Source organism: Dromiciops gliroides, chromosome 1 (assembly GCF_019393635.1).
Source record: "Dromiciops gliroides isolate mDroGli1 chromosome 1, mDroGli1.pri, whole genome shotgun sequence".
NCBI classification, from domain to species: Eukaryota; Metazoa; Chordata; class Mammalia; order Microbiotheria; family Microbiotheriidae; genus Dromiciops; species Dromiciops gliroides.
In genome coordinates this window covers 725,099,267-725,116,905 of record NC_057861.1, presented here as the reverse complement: position 1 = coordinate 725,116,905, position 17,639 = coordinate 725,099,267, and the positions used below count along the sequence as shown (strand labels likewise).

Sequence of the window (17,639 nt, the reverse complement as noted above, 5' to 3'; positions counted from 1 at the left end):
GGGCAAGTCACTTAACCCCAATTGCCTCACTGAAAAAAAAAACTACATTGTAAGAAAAACATCTTTGGGTATGTGTATGTATATTATATACACAAATACATACACAGGTACACATGTATAAAATATACAAAAACATTTTTTAAATCCACAATATAAGAATATCTTCTTTGGTGTGTGCATCTACATGCATACATGCATATACACATATATAAAATGTACCAAATACCAGATATAAAAAACACATTGCAAGAATATCTTCTTTAGTACATGTGTGTATACACACATGTGTGTATGTATGCACACACAAAGAATTGTAGTTTTTGTGCTCTGAAATCAATGGAAACAGCACGTGATCTTACCCTGACTGACCTAGAATCGTAATTTCCTTTCCACCATAGAAACAACAAAACCCCTTGCTGTTGGTTCCCATTCATTCTCTGCTGACTGAATGTTCCCTCTTCAATGACAAATGGATGCTGCCATTATTTATCTTCTGTTGATAATAGAAACCAGCCCTTACTTCAAACAATAAAGGTCGATTATAGTTGGCAGTGCATTTACCTTTTTTCAGTAGTATATCATGGCATCAACTTATAAACTTGGCATTTCGGAGGCATAGTAGAGATGTATTGAGCCTCGAGGTAATTTAAAATCAAGTAGATGGAATTTTCCCTTGTAATCCATCTCTTTAAAAACAAAGTCAGATGTACGGCTGAGGTATAGCACAGACAAGGGGAGTCTTAAAATATAAGCATCCGGGTGGAGTTGACTGGGAAAGAGCCTCAGTGAACTATTCTTTTTTTTTTTTTTAGAGGGCGGGGTGAGGCAATTAGGGTTAAGTGATTTGCCCAGGGTCACACAGCTAGTAAGTGTCAAGTGTCTGAGGCCAGATTTGAACTCAGGCCCTCCTGAATCCAGGGCCGATGCTCTATCCACTGCACCACCTAGCTGCCCCCTCAGTGAACTATTCTTAGCCACCAGGTAGGGAATCACACCAGGATGATTAAAACTAAAACAGAACTGGAGCAGAGTGTTGGTGTCTAGCATTCAGAATCACAGAATTTGGGAGCCGGAAGGGACTTTATTGGTCATCTAGTCTAATCCATACCACGAAAGGCATGGTCAATGTAGTATGCCTGACAGGAGGTCATCCAGTCTTTGCTTGGAGGCCTCAAAGGGAGGGGAAATCCACCACCTCTTTGTGCAGCCCATTCAGCTTTTTTTTTTTTTTGCAAGGCAATGAGGGTTAAGTGACTTGCCCAGGGTCACACAGCTAGTGTCAAGTGTCTGAGGCCAAATTTGAACTCAGGTCCTCCTGAATCCAGGGCTGGTACTTTATCCACTGCGCTACCTAGCTGCCCAGGCCCATTTAGCTTTTGGATAGTTCTAATTGTTCAGGAGTTTCCCTTTACATCCAGCCTAAATCTGTCTCTTTGCAACTTGCCAGCCGTTCTTCTTGGTTTTGCCCTCTGGAGCCAGATAGAGCAAGTCAAACCCCCTTCCCCTTCCAAAAACAGCCGTTCAAATACTTAAATATAGCTATTATAGCTCCCCTGAGTCACCCTGCACAGTTCTTTCAAGCAGTCCTCATATGACTTGTACTCATGGCTCTTCACTGTCCTGGTGGGGATCCTCTGGACAGGCAAGCAGGTGAGCAGTCAGGCAGGCACCAATCACTTATTAATCGCTTACCGTATACCAGATACTGTGCTCCTTGTCAATAATTTTCTTCAGCAGTGACATCCTCTTTTTTTTTTTTTTTGATGAGGCAATTGGGATTAAGTGACTTGCCTAGGGTCACACAGCTAGTAAGTGTTAAGTGTCTGAAGCCGGTTTTGAACTCAGGACCTCCTGACTCCAGGGCCAGTGCTTTATCCACTGCACCATCTAGCTGCCCCAAGTGGCACCCTCTTTTAATGCACTGTGGATGGATTCTAACCATTGGCATAAAGTGAGAACAGAAAATGTCAAAATATAGAATTGTTTCATTCTCCAGTATAATCATCTTTCGTTCTAGTTCCAGCAATGGACCTCATGACAACTAGGGATAGAGCTGAAATTTCCATTTGGATTTATAGGCTACTCACCAGTCTTTGGATCCAGGGAAGGCCTCATAAAATCCAAGACTTAGTCTAGGTCAAAGTAAAATAAAAATTACAGAATTTTTCCTCAACTGAACCATGATTTGGGGTTTGAGAACTAGTCAGACAGACAAATATCATACATTTCTCTAGGCCTTCTCCTTTAGCTGGCTCACATGGACTGATCCCAAGATATCCAGGCTGTTGGATGCCCATATGGACTTGAATAAATGTACCCAGCTGGTCTAAGGCATTGGGAACGGAGTACTAGAATGGAATTGTCATTTGCACCTGATCTTGGCAAAGAGAGAGTGGGAAAGAGTTTGGATCCAGGATTAGGCATTCCTGAAAACCCGTCAGCTTGAATTACAGCTTTAACTCCAAATTTGGTACCTGAAATAGTCATCAGACTGCAAACCAAGTAGAACAAGGATGATTTTAACACTCCATAAACATTTGGTGAACTTAGTGCCAACCTAAGTCATACAGTTAATGAGAAAAACAGTTGCACTTGATACTACCTACTGGCAGCAGATTTCTTCCTTCAAGTTTTTTTTAGGGGAGGCAGTAAGAAGTTACTGCATCTTTTAGTAACCATTCAATTTCTAGAAAAACTGATTTGTGGCAACAGACCTACCCTGGTTTGAAAAAACACTCATCTCTAAATGAGTGCAGTGGATAAAGCACTGGCCCTGGATTCAAGAGGACCTGAGTTTAAATCTGGCCTCAGACACTTGACACTTATTAGCTGTGTGACCCTGGGCAAGTCACTTAACCCTCATTGTCCCACCCCACCCCCCCCAAAAAAAAAAAAGAAAAAGAAAAAACACTCACCTACATCAGTGACATAACATATCCCAGGAGATTTTCCCCAACTGACATTTACCAATGAGACTTGTGTTCAGTTCAAACCAACCAGACCACAAACAACAGATTTTCATTGACAACCTCCTCAAGAAGGTAATTGGAAATTAAATATTTAGAATCAGATTTTGTACCCTAACGAGATTTTTTTTAAAAGAAGAAAAGTGGGGCAGCTGGGTGGCACAGTGGATAGAGCACCAGTCCTGGAGTCAGGAGGACCTGAGTTCAAATCTGACCTCAGACACTTGATACTTACTAGTTGTGTGACCCTGGGCAAGTCACTTAACCCCAACTGCCTCACCCAAAAACCAAATAAATAAATAAATGAATAATTAAAAGAAGAAAAGTACTCAAATAGACAAAAATATTTACAGCAGCTCACTGTAGTAGCAAAGAACTGGAAACTAAAGTGCTGCCCATCAATTAGGGAATGACTGGACAAATTATAATATAGGAATGTGATGGGATACTATTGTTCTGGAAGAAACAATGGAGGAGATGGTGTCAGAGAAACCTGGGAAGACTTGTATGAATTGATGTAGGGTGAAGGGAGCCAAACCAGGAGAACAATTTTTATAATAATAATAAACAAATAGCTTGGAAGCACTTAAGAACTCTGATCTGATGAATGACCAACCACAATTCCAGAGGACTCATAATGAGGCTGAATAGACACCTTCCGACAGAGATTATAGCCTCAGGGTAAAGACCCAGACACACACACACACACACACACACACACACACACACACACACACACATATGGCCACTGTATGATTTTGTTTCGCTTGACTGTGCACATTTATTATAAGAATTTTGTTTTTCTCTTACATTTTTTTATCCAGAGAGGCAGGAGGGAGAGAAAATATATTTTTGTTCATTGAAAAGCTTAGATTTAAAAAAAAAAAAAAGCAAACCATACCTGAGTTGACTTGGGAGAGGGGCAAGAGAGTGTGTGTGTGTGTGTGTGTGTGTGTGTGTGTGTGTGTGTGTGTGTGTGTAGGGTGACTTTACTGTGTGATAATTTCTTATAAAGCATAAAAAAGGGTCAGCTAGGTGGCATAGTGGATGAAGCCCCACCCCTGGATTCAGGAGGACCTGAGTTCAAATCCGGCCTCAGACACTTGACACTTCCTAGCTGTGTGACCCTGGGCAAGTCACTTAACCCTCATTGACCCACAACAACAAAAAGGGGGGGGGAATTTCATAAAGCATAAAAAAGAAAGAGAAAGTCAGTACTAGAAACAACATACTTTGAAAGATAGTTCCCTCAGGGTTGACCCACTGATTCGGCCACATTCCTCTTTATGACAGGTTATGTGTACATAGTGTGGGATCCATCTGCTCAAGAAACTGGATTCTGCTTTATGTGAATTGTCATGAAAAAAGCAGGGATATCCAAAGTGAACCTCAAAAAGTGGTATATGTTCTCTGGCTGATGTGTTACAACACCAGGTGTTACAGGTGTTACAACCTGATTAAATGTGGAAGATGAAGAGAAAAGGAGGCAAAGCAAAGGAAGAGTCAATGCAGATGGAAGAGTGTGTGCTAGGTATTATCTAAACACACAGAAACCAGAAGCCTTAAAATGTCCTAAGTACGGTATCATATCTTTGCACGAGACAGCGGGCATCATGATTAAGATGGTGGAATCAAACACTAAACCCAAGCTGACAACCCAGAAACATAGGAAGACTGGTCTGTATAAGCCAGTATGCATTGACTGACCGACTTGTTCCAGCCTGGATGCTTCTAAGACCAAGACCAATATGATCAATCATGTTTGCCCCAGTGAGCCAGGGAAATGTAGAGATAGTCACAAGTTGAACGTAGGAACCTTCTTTGTGGAATTCCTTGAGAAGATCTGTGTAGCGTCAATTAAAGTTGTAAAAGAAATAGAGACTTTGCATGTATGTCACTCTGGAAAGATTGTTGTAAACACATAGCCCAGATGATAGAGTAAAGATGTAGTATGGATGGATGGATGAGTGGATGGATATGTGTATATGTGTATCTCTCTTCCTCTCTTTCTTTTCTCTTCTTCCCTTCCTCCTTCTCTCTCTCCCTCCCCTCTTCCCTCTCACTCACAGACCACCAATCTAAACAGGTTAAGCTCTCTTCTATAACCATCCAAATATTCCACACATTTGCTCCAGTGGATACCAGGGAATAGAAACTGACATTTCCCTGTATAATGGAGAGACCAAAGTTCACATCTTGACTTTTCCACTCACAAGCTGTGTGACCAATTTGCAAATCACTTAAGCTCTGTAAAATGAGAGAGTTGAACTAAATGCACTCTAGGGTGCCCCCTACCCCCTAAGTCTATGATCCTAGAAGTATTCACTTTTCCTCCCAAAAAGGCTATAGTAAATCCTTGTTCAAATTATGAACGTGGAATTCCACAAGGGGGCACAGTTGAAGCAAAAATAGAAATTAAATACATAACATCTGGCTCTTACTGGCTACACAGTGATACTTTTTGGAATTCTGTAATTAAAACCACAAAGTTAGCTTATGGCTGGAGCAAACACTAATGCTGATTTTTGTTAAAAGAACAATTTCCTACTATATTTTTGCTATTTAAAAAGCATGGCATGAAGACGATAATTACCATGTATTTGGGACTGGCTCTTCCTATTTCTTTAAAATATTTTCCATCTTAAAATATATATGTATATATATATATATATATATATATTTCCCATCTTTTCAAAGCGTTTCTCTCATGGGGTGGGATGGGAAATTCTTTGTTCATTGCACAGTTTAAATAAAAGGAAAATATCTTAAATTAGACCCCAGAAAAAAATATTTTAAATGTCTACTTTGTAAATATAGTATATCTATGAACACAGTTCTAGCTATACTCAGAAATTACAGAGTTGAACAGTGATTTGGGTGTCTGTTTCCGTGTCTGTGTAGATCACATTCTAGCCTGATTTTCTTTTTCTTTTTCTTTTCTTTTCTTCCTTCCTTCGTTTCTTTCTTGCGGAGCAGTGAGGGTTAAGTGACTTGCCTAGGGTCACACAGCTAATAAGTGTCAAGTGTCTGAGGCTGGATTTAAACTCAGGTACTCCTGAATCCTGGGCCAGTGCTTTATTCGCTGCACCACCTAGCTGCCCCCTTGGCCTGATTTTCTGTCTTTTAATGTAAGTGTATTTTGTTGTTATTGTTTGAGAGCCATGATCTTATCAGTGTAAGGAACTCCCTATGTGGAACTCCATCTTTCCATGCCGACTCATCAGCTTGACAGTTGAGAAACCTACTGAAGTCACTGGGAGGTAAGACTTGTCCACAGACCCCTTGCAAATATGCCAGAGGCAGGACTTGAATCCAGGTTTTGTATCTAAGATCAGCAATCTACATGCTATGCTGTACAGCCTCTGGCATATCAAAGAATTATGGAAGGGACAGCTAGGTGGCACAGTGGATAGAGCACCGGCCCTGGATTCAGGAGGACCTGAGTTCAAGTTCGGCCTCAGACACTTAACACTTACTAGCTGTGTAACCCTGGGCAAGTCACTTACTTAACCCCAGTTGCCTCACCAAAAAAAAAAAAAAAAAGAATTATCGAAATGATTGAAGGAGAAAGAACTTTCCATAGTCTTTTTTTATCCAGTGTGTTAACCGACTCTGCCAACCTTGTATTATTCAATTGATTTCAATGGATTACTTATTAGGTGCCTTCTATTTGTCAAGCACAGTGATAGATTTTGGGGACACAGACAACAGAAACAATCCTGCCCTCAAGGCGCTTATATGTATTTACTTATCTGAATAGATGTTGTATCTCCTCCCTCCCAAGCACACACACAGTCCCAGGGGAATTTAAATTTCTTTAGGGCAAGGACTATCCAGCCCTACAAGGAACAGGTAATTAATATGTTTGTTGAATTAAATTGAAAGTGATTTGAGGAAGAAGAAAGTACTAAGAACTGAAAGGGGGGCAGCTAGGTGGCGCAGTGGATAGAGCACCGGCCCTGGATTCAGGAGGACCTGAGTTCAGATTTGGCCTCAGACACTTGACACACTTACTAGCTGTGTGACCCTGGGCAAGTCACTTAACCCCAATTGCCTCACCCCCCAAAAATTAAATAAATAAAAAAGAACTGAAAGGATCAGGAAAAGATTCCTAAGCTGTTTAAGGTCAGGGACATGGAGATCCATGAGTAGGTTCTTTAACTCTCAGTGACCTAGCTAGCTTTCTGAACATCAAGTTGATGAGTCTGCATGGGAAGATGGAGTTTCCACACAGGGAGCACTTTTTGCCTTTTTTTCTTTTGGGGGGGGGGCGGTATCCCTAGCAATTTGCATGGTGCCTGGCAAATAGGGGGTGCTTAATAAATGTTTACCGATTGATAGAGGAGGTGGCTTCTCTGGTGAGCCTTAAATGAAAGATAAAGATTCTGAGAAACAGAGTTGGCATAGGTGATTGCTTTTAGGAAATCAGAATGCCAAATTAAGAGAACAGTCCTGCCCTTTTGGCAGGAATATAGTGTATGGAGGAAAGTAATGTGGGAACAAGCCAAGAAAGGTAGGTTAGGAGTGAGCTACATTGTGGAGGAGAGTCTTACATGCCAGGCTAAGTAATTTATATTTGATCCCAGAGACTAGGGAGCCAGTGCCAGTTTTTGAACAGGGTAGTGACATAGCCAGATCTGTGCCTTAGGAAGGTGGTTTTAGTAGGTCTATCCATGATGGTGTCCTAGGCCATCGTAGTCACCTAGTTCTTTTGGGACCCTAGGGTGGAGTCTTTCTGGAACTGATGACTTGAACCCTGAGGGCAGCCAGCTGCTCTCTTAAGATCACTTTGTGAGCGACATGTTAATCCATTTTTGTTCCATCTTTCTTGGACCAGAGTTCATTCTCCTTGGCAGAAAAAACAAAAGTAAAATAGAAATGGGAATTTCATACTTCTCCTTTTTTCTTCCTCTCCCATATTTAATTCCCTTTTTAAACCCAGCACATTTTAAAGCCCTTTTTATTCATCTTAGCCTACATCACTAACTTCAATTCCTTCTGGACTTTAGCAGTCCTAGAATTATTCCTACAGGATGATGCCCCCCATTTGCTTTCATTCACTCTTACCTGCCCTGGCTTCTGTCTTCTAGATGTTATTTTCTTTTTTAAAAATGGGCACATTTTAGGGGCGGCTAGGTGGCGCAGTGGATAAAGCACCGGCCTTGGATTCAGGAGTGTCTGAGTTCAAATCCGGCCTCAGACACTTGACTTACTAGCTGTGTGACCCTGGGCAAGTCACTTAACCCCCATTGCCCAGCAAAAAAAAAAAAAAAGGGGGCACATTTTTTGTTTTGACAAAGTAGATGTTTCACAGCAAACTCCCAAATACCCCTCTCCCTGCCCCAAGGTGCTTTACCTAAAACAGTAAAACCACCTGTTGATGACAACAAAAAGAGAAGTGGTTAATTTTGATAATTTGGTACCTACATTGTCCATTGCATTTGAATTGAGTTTTTTGTGTTGTCGAGTTTGAGCTGGAAGAGACTAGAGGTCATTGAGTCTAGTCCTGTTATTTTAGAGATGAAGAAACCAAGGCGCAGAGAGGTTTAGTGATTTGCTCAGTGTCACACAGCTGGTCAAGTCTCGGGCCAGATTTGATCCCAGATTTAAGTCCAGCACTCTTCAGGATTACGTCATCTAGCTTCTTTCCAAGGGATTGACGGGGCTCCATAAAGAGGAATTCCATAAAGAGTGAAGTTTTCTGATGTTCATGTTCACGGATGACAGTGCGCTAATTGCTCTGAGCCTTTGCAGTTCTTTGGACTCTATATTTGTTCTGCACCTCTCATTTAGTCATTTCAGTCATGACCGTCTCTTCATGATCCCATCTGGGGTTTTCTTGGCAAAGACGTTGAAGTGGTTTGTCATTTCCTTCTCCAGTTCGTTTTATAGATGAAGAAAGTGAGACAAACAGGGTTAACAGACTTGCCCAGGATCACACAGCTAGTTAAGTGTCTGAAGCTGGATTTGAACTTGTGAAGATGAATCTTCCTGACTTCAAGCCCAGTGCTCTATCCACTGAGCCACCTAACTTTTTATTGAAATATATTCATGGGGGACAGATAGGTGGCACAGTGGATAAAGCACCAGCCCTGAATTCAGGAGGACCTGAGTTCAAATCCGGCCTCAGGCACTTGACCTGTATTAGCTGTGTGACTCTGGGCAAGTCACTTAACCCCAATTGCCTCACAGAAAGAAAGAAAGAAAGGAATGAAGAAAGGAAGAAATATATTCATGGGGGCAGATAGGTGGCACAGTGGATAAAGCATTGGCCCTGGATTCAGGAGCACCTGAGTTTAAATCCAGTTTCAGACACTTGACACTAGCTGTGTGACCCTGGGCAAGCCACTTAACCCTCTATGCCCCCCCCAAAAAAAAATATATTCATGTCCCATGGTTGGTTCATCCATACCTCTGGCACATTTTGTTTCCAGATTTTTGTTAATGCAGATAAAGCTGCTATTCACATTCTTCTGCATATGGATGTTTTCTCAGTGTCATTATCTTTCTTGGGTTATAAACTCAGTTAACAAGAACTCTGAAAAAATAGTGTGGTATAAAGGGTAGAGTCAAGTCAGTAAATCATCAGCTAAGTGCTTATGGGGTGAGGGATAACAAAGAAAGAAAAAAACAGTCCCTGCCCTTAGGAAGCTCACAATTTATTTATTTTTTTTGGCAGGGCAATGAGGGTTGTTAAGTGACTTGCCCAGGGTCACATAGCTAGTAAGTGTCTGAGGCCGCATTTGAACTCAGGTCCTCCTGAATCCAGGGCCGGTGTTTTATCCACTGTGCCACCTAGGTGCCCCCAAGAAGCTCATGATTTAAGGATAGAACCTAGTCAGAAAGATTAGGATTCAAATCCTGCCTCTGACACAAGTCATTTAACCTTTAGGAGCCTCAGTTTCCTCACGAGTAAAATGGGAATAATCATCCTTATATCTGTTTCATTGGGTTACAGAGGTACAAATAAAGTGTTTAGCAAACCTGAAAGTGCTGTGTGAATTTCGATCGTTGTTGTCATGAACAACATAGTAACTTTTTCTCACATAATTCCAAGTTATCTTCTAGAACAGTTGAATCCATTCATAGCTCCCCCAAAGAATGAATTACCATTCCCATCCTCCCATAATCTTTCCGATATCAACATTAATACCAATTTGATGGGCATGAGGTGATTCTTCAAAGTTGCTTTGATTTGAGATCTGTGATTATTAGCAGTTAAAAAAATTTTTTTTTCTGATACTTATTCTGACTTCCTTCAAGTTTCTGCTAACATCCCTGTCCTCCTTAATCTTAGTGCCTCCCTTTTATTGATTGTCTCCAATTAATCCTGCATGAATCTTGTTGGTACACAGTTGTTTGCATGTTGTCTCTGTGTAATTTAAGATTCTAAATGTGGATTCTAATCTGTTCCCCCAGTTTTGGGGGAAACTGACTAAAATCACTGATAAAATGAGTTTAGGTTTTTAAGGGTTTATTGAAAGATAGAAAGAGAAAGATTGAGAACAGAATTCCAACAGCCTGGCATTCCTATCTTTCCTCAAATTTCCTGTGAAGTCCTCTGCCGCCACCACCACCATCAAATCAGGAACCCAAAGGAGTGAGCGCTCTCTGCGCAGGCCCTCTTTCCTCCTTCCTGTCTCCTCCCAGAAAATAGGAGGCCCCTCAAGTTGATTGGCTGGTAGCCTTGATAGACAGCACCCATGAACAAACGTCACTTCCTGACGCCAAGGAAAAGCCACATGGCCTTGCCCTCTGAGGCATTTTCCTCATGGTGGAGCTTTCCTATAGTAAGTCTCCAGTAGGTGGCATCATTCCAATCATTACATCTCCCACAGTAGATTGTAAGCTCCTTGAGAGCAGGAATTGGTTTTTTGCCTTTCTTTTTATCCCTGGCACTTAGTAAAGTGCCTGACACATAATAAGTAGGTGCATCGTGCTAATTGACTGACTAACCAGTTTGCATTTCTTCCTTGAGAAATTGTTCACATGAAATTTAGGGGTTCTTAAACTGGGATTTCAGGGGTTCTGTGAACTTGAATGGAGAAAATATTACATCTTTATTTTCACTAACCTTTAAATGGGGTTTAGCTTTTCCTTTTATTATTTGATTGAGAAATGGTCCATAGGTTTCATAAGACTCCCAGAGGGTTCCGTGACAGATGGCTTAAGGAAGATGTGCCCTGGGTCAGCTAGATGGCTCAGTGGATAAAGCACCAGTCCTGGATTCAAGAGGACCTGAGTTCAAATCCAGCCTCAAACACTTGACACTTACTAGCTGTGTGACCCTTGGCAAGTGGCCCCACAAAAAAAAACAACAACAACCAACAACCAACAGCTAGTGCTTATATAGTACTTTTAACAGCTTTGAAAGATTAAGAACTCTGATCATTGCATAGGATTCCAGAGGAATCATGATGAAGAATGCTTTTGTTAGAGAGGTGATCATGGGCTCAAAATGCAGAATGCAATATACATTTTGGACATGGCCAATGTGGTGATTTGCATTGCTTGTCTATGCATATTTGTTACAAGGTTTTTTGGGTTGTTTTTTCAAGGAGGTGGGAAGGAGATAGGAAGTAGGAAAAAACAAATGCTTGTTATTTGATGCATTTTTTTTGTTTGTTTTATTTTTGGTTTGGGGGGGGGGTTGTTTTGTGGTGGGGTTTTTTTTGGTGGGCCAATGAGGGTTAAGTGACTTGCCCAGGGTCACACAGCTAGTAAGTGTCAAGTTTCTGAGACTGGGTTTAAACTCAGATCCTCCTGAATCTAAAGCCAGTGCTTTATCCACTGTGCCACCTAGCTGCCCCATGCTTGTTATTTGAAAAAAGTAAAATAGAGAAAAAATATTCCCCTTGTCTTTATATTAGCTAAAATGTTGTTCAGTTGTGTCCAACTCTTCATGACCCCATTTCTTGGCAAAGATAGTGGAGTGGTTTGCCATTTCCTTCTCCAGCCTATTTTACAGATGAGGAAACTGAGGCAAATAGGAGTAAGTGACTTGTCCATAGTCATACAAGCTAGTGTCTGAGGCCAAATTTGAACTCAGGCTGAGGAGTCCTCCAGACTCCAGCACCTGCAGTGCTACCTACCTACCATTGGCTAGAATACAGATCCTTAGTGCTATGCTTGTTGTCATTGGACGCTTTTGTGGCTAACTCTCATGATAATCTTGCCATGGCAACTTCCTGGTTTGCCTTACTGAGGGCACAGTCCTTGGGATCTCCTGGCAAATCTTTACGTATGGCTGTCTTTCCTGCCTTTTCCGCTAACTTGCTCAGCTGCCTTTGATTGACAGTAGACAGCTTCTTGCCAAAATTCCCATGCAAACAGAAGGCTGCGTCCAGCTGTTGTCTTTCCAATTATCAGCCATTTTGTGGTTCTCCCTCTGTTCTTTCCGCCCCTGCTGAACATATTTCGGAGGTCCTCTCCCATCTTGACCATTTTTTTTTGCTTCTACTGCTCATTTCATTTATGGTTCAGCATTTTCTGTAATTCGTCCCAATTTTATCCATTTGCCTCAGATATTTTTAACAGGAATATAACATTTGAGCAGCCTGGGGCCATGGTTATCTTTATTAAGATTCATTTATCTCTGAAATCTTCATTCTCACAGCAATGAACCCAGAGCTTGTCAATGTGGATATTCTTTCTTCAAGTGCACGTAGCAAACTATGTGTTTTCTCAATGTGGGCAATTTTTGCCCAATTCCTTCCATGCCTATTCCACATAGGATTTACTCAGTGTGCTGGGCACCTTATTCCAAAATCTTTTATATTTTGGTGCTTGTATTGGAAGACTTGGGCTGTCCATTTGTTATTGGTAGCCTTTTCTAATCACTTGTGTCCTTAATGATATCTTTTATTCCACCTCTCACCTACAGAATCATCTTTGGCAATGTGCTGCATCCTACTTAAATATACCATGTGTCTTGTTTTGATGGTGCCTTTTGGTTTTTATACTAGTCATTTCCCAATAACCCCTCCCCCCCAATAACAAAGAAAACAACTAATCAAAATCGACTGACACAGAGACTACATCTGTTTGTATCTGCAGCATTTTGCACACAGTTTACCACATCTCTACCAAGAGGAGTGAAGGGTGCTGCATTGCCCCTTGGGTCACCTGCCATGCTGATTCTTTCATAGATTGCAATCATATATCACCTCCAAGAGGGTGCTAGAGTTTAAAGATAGGTTATTGCAGGAAAGAAAAGTCTGTGTTTTTCTGCAACCCACCCTTCCTCTTCATATTCAATTCAAGGTCCAGCTCATCATCCATGGGCAGTGTTTCTTCATGGTATATGTATTGATGTACTACCTGTATGGGATAAGCAACACACTTTCTTCATCAACTTGGTATTTTCTACGTGGCTTGCTAGACTGATTTCTTTCAATTAACTGACCATTTCTTTGAAAAGGCCTGATTGTAAAAAAAAAGGGGGGGGGGCAGCTAGATGGCGCAGTGGTTAAAGCACCGGCCCTGGATTCAGGAGGACCTGAGTTCAAATCTGGCCTCAGACACTTAACACTTACTAGCTGTGTGACCCTGGGCAAGTCACTTAACCCCCATTGCCTGCAAAAAAAAAAAAGAAAAGAAAAGGACTGATTGTGTTCCAGAGTTAAATTCAGTCAGTACAATGTCATTCAAAAACAGGAGCATCTGGTAACCTCACCAGCTATAAGGAATTCCTCTTTCCCTTGGACTTTGTATGAGATATACTCTGTAACGTTGACAATCTCATTGGAACAAAACTAGATGGCCCAGAGATTGGATGGCTAGACTTGGAGCTGGGAAGACCTGAGTTTGAATGTGGCCTCACTCACTTATTAGCTGTGTGACCCTGGGCAAGTCACTTAATTACTAAGCTTTAGTAGGTGTGTGACCCTGAGTAAGTCACTTAACTTCCCAACCTCGGTTAATAATTGTACATACCACACTACTGTTGTGAGGATCAAATGAGATAATCTCTGTAAAGTCCTTTGCAAACCTTATATCCTATAAGTTCAGTGTGGTTTATTATTATTGTGTCTCAGTTTTGCCACATCTCTAATTGGCAAAGAGAATCAGTGTTTAGCTGGGTCAGTTTCGACCTCATTTTGGTGATTATTTCTTTTTTGGGGGTTAAGTGACTTGCCCAGGATCACACAGCTAGTAAGTGTTAAGTGTCTGAGGCCGGATTTAAACTCAGGTCCTTCTGAATCCAGGGCCAGTGCTCTATCCACTGTGCCACCTAGCAGCCCCCGATTTTGGTGATTATTTTATGATAAATATCTTTCCTTTTATCCATTCCTTGTTTTTCAGAATCAGTAGTTGGTTTAGCCAGAGCTGTTTATCCACAGCCTTCATCTCTACTTCTCCTTATGATTTGGTGTTAACTTTGACCTTTAATCATTCAGCGATGGGAACACAGAGGTAGTAGATTCTGAAATGACTCGTACACTCATTTCCTGTCTGTTACTATTTCGTCAAGTTTGTTTTCTGATGTTTGGCACCTGGGATGTATAGTATCTTCCCACTCTGTTCTTGAAGAATGTCTTCGTGTGGTCTAGCATGAGGCTTCTGAGTAATTTACCCATCTTGACCTCTTTGGTTTATAAATACGAAGAAGCCACATAAATATTTTCAGCTTGTCTATATTTTCCAATTTAGCCTTCACTGTCTTCCTTTCTGTTGAAATTGCCAGTGATCAAGGGACATGTTGACCTTGTTTGGGGAAAATTGTCAGCTTCTTTGGAGAATTTCTTTATTTCATTCTCTGCAACAGATGTTGGCAAATAAGCTACAATTATCTTTATGGTGGACTCTGCTTATACTCATTGTAATCACAGCAATTGTCCCATGAAACATTTCCTGTTGTCTCTCTGCCCTTCCGTAAGCCATGTGTGCCAACTTGGTTAATTTGCCTTCCTGAAGAGGATCCTTTTTACAGCAGTTTAGGTCTTCACGTTTCTTTGATAGCTAGAATGTCACTGAATCACAGAATAGAAGAGCTGAAAGAGACAGCTGGGGGAGGAGGCGTGGTGGAGCAATTTGGTCCAATCTATACCTGACCAAGAATCCCCTCCTCTATAGCCCCTAGCAGTGGTCCTTTAGCATCATCTCCTGGCTAGCTCCCAAAGCAGCAGCTCCTTCACGTTTAGACAGTGCTTATTGTTAAGAAGTTTTTTCCTTATACCAACCTAGAGTCTGCCTCTGTGACTTCCTAATTGCCCCAAATTCTGCCCTGGAACCAACCAGAAGAACAACCTGAATTCATCTACACCATAACAACTTTTCAAATACTTGACAACAATCTCCACCTCCCTCCTTTCCCTTACTCTATCTTTTCTCAGCTAAGATAAGCAACCCCTCCCCCCACTTTCTTCACCTGGTTCTCATAAGCCACAAACTCAAAGCTGTTCATCGGTCTGCTTGTTTCCCCCTTCTGCATGATCTCCAGCTTTTCAATACTCTTCCTAAAAATGGGTTGCCCAGAACTGAACACAATAGTGGGGGTAGGGGAGGTCTGAGCAGAGCAGAATGCAGCCAGACTTTCATCTCCTTATTCCTGGATGATTACACTCCAGTCAATACACATCCTGAGATGTCCTGAGCTCTTTGAGATAATGGCTAGAGAGGACAGAGCAAATCTTAACGAGAATGTTTTTGAGAGACTGCTTGGCCTAGCGGATAGACGGCCTGTCTCAGAGTCAAGAAGATAGGGTTCAAGTCTCAACCTTTTGACAAATGCTAGTTGTATGATCATCACTTAACCTCCCAATCCCCCAGCTTCACTCTCAAACTGGATACTTTAACTGGAAGTCTGTGAACTTGCATGGAGGAAAAATCACATCTTGACTTCAGTATAATTAGTTGCTTTGTAATCCTGTGTATTTTTATCTATCTATTTATCTATCTGTCTGTCTGTCTGTCTATTTATTGGTGGGGCAATGAGTATTAAATGACTTGCCCAGGGCCACACAGTTAGTGAGTGTCAAGTGTCTGAGGCTGGATTTGAACTCAGTTCCTCCTGAATCCACTGTGCCACCTAGCTGCCCCTATTTTATTTTAAAACATGGTTTTGAGAAGGGTACCATAAATTTTACCTGATTGCCAAAGGGGCCCATGGCATAAAAAAGGTTAAAAACCCCAACTCTAAGACCACCCTTTGAAAAGTATGTGTCAAACTGCAGTTGTTAGAGGAAATCCTCCTTCTTCATCTTCATCTTCATCATCATTATTATACTGTTTTGACTCATCGTGGTAAGGTCTTAGGGCCGCTATATGTCAATGGCGTTACCATCGACACATCAGGACAATGCAATAGATAAGAGTTTGTTCAGATTTAAGCAAAAATTTTGATAGTCTTTCAAGTTATTCTTTTTTTTTGTGAGGCAATTGGAGTTAAGTGACTTGCCCAGGGTCACACAGCTAGTAAGTGTTAAGTGTCTGAGGCCGCATTTGAACCCAAGTACTCCTAACTCCAGGGCCGGTGCTCTATCCACTGCGCCACCTAACTGCCCCCTCAAGTTATTCGTGTGTGTGTGTGTGTGTGTGTGTGTGTGTGTGTGTGTGTGTTGGGGGCGGGGATGGAAGGATATTGGCTAGATGATCAGATGATCAGATGAATTTAAAACTGGCCAAATGGCTGGATGCAAGTTTGGCTGGATGTCAACTTAGTGGTCTCCAGGAGAATGCCCCAGAGATCTTTGCTCAGCTCTGTTCTGTCTAACATCTTAAACAGTTACTTGGAACTTCAGTAACAGGGTTATAGGAGTCTAGAGGGTTGTGTAAAAGTCTCCAGGCAAATCAGACTCATTGGTGAAGGAAAGAGGGTTGTCTTCATGGTTTATGGGCTTGTCTGTGAATCCTTTGTGCTTTGCATTTTGTTAGGTGACAAGAAAGCCTGTCTTATATTTGAGTCATGTTGGCTTGAGTCCTTATGCAGACAATGACAGCCCTTTTAACTTTGTTGTTGTTGTTGTTGTTGTTGCTCTCTTTTTGTGTTTCTTTTAGAGACAAGTAAGAGCCGTATTCAGAGATTTCTAGAGGAAGCCTTTGGTGGGAAAATGAGCCAAAGAACATGATCTGTAGGAAGCCTCTAAAATTGAACATATTCTGGGCAAGCCCAGAGCTGGTTTCTAGGGCAGGGGTTACATGGATGCAACTGAAAAATGTTGCTTACATTTAGGGATTTTATTTTTCCTTTCAGGTTCTGGCTTTAAGATTTAAATAGGGGATCTTGCTAGATGATATTTCACAATGGTGAGTTTATTGGGAGGGGGAGGGGCGTGGTGAAATCAAATCCAAAATGAATGCAGTTTGAGAAGTCACCTTAATGTGTTTGTCTTCATACAGCTCCTTTACCATTTGCCATTTTGTTTTTTTAAAAATCGTCTTGGGGGGCAGCTAGGTGGCGCAGTGGATAGAGCACCGGCCCTAGAATCAGGAGTACCTGAGTTCAAATCCGGCCTCAGACACTTAACACTTACTAGCTGTGTGACCCTGGGCAAGTCACTTAACCCCAATTGCCTCACTAAAAAAAAAAAATCGTCTTGGGATAGCTAGGTGGCACAGAGGATAAAGCACCAGCTCTGGATTCAAGAGAACCTGAGTTCAAATTCAGCCTCAGACACTTGACACTTACTAGCTATGTGACCCAGGGCAAGTCGCTTAACCCTCATTGCCCTG

General features: G+C 41.6%; 1 protein-coding gene across 1 annotated transcript in view; it reads left to right on the top strand.

The window, feature by feature from the left end:
* The window catches only part of GXYLT2 (glucoside xylosyltransferase 2), a 96,195-nt gene that overhangs the window by 33,237 nt on the left and 45,319 nt on the right, over positions 1 to 17,639 (top strand). The gene's annotated exons all lie outside the window — the stretch shown is intronic.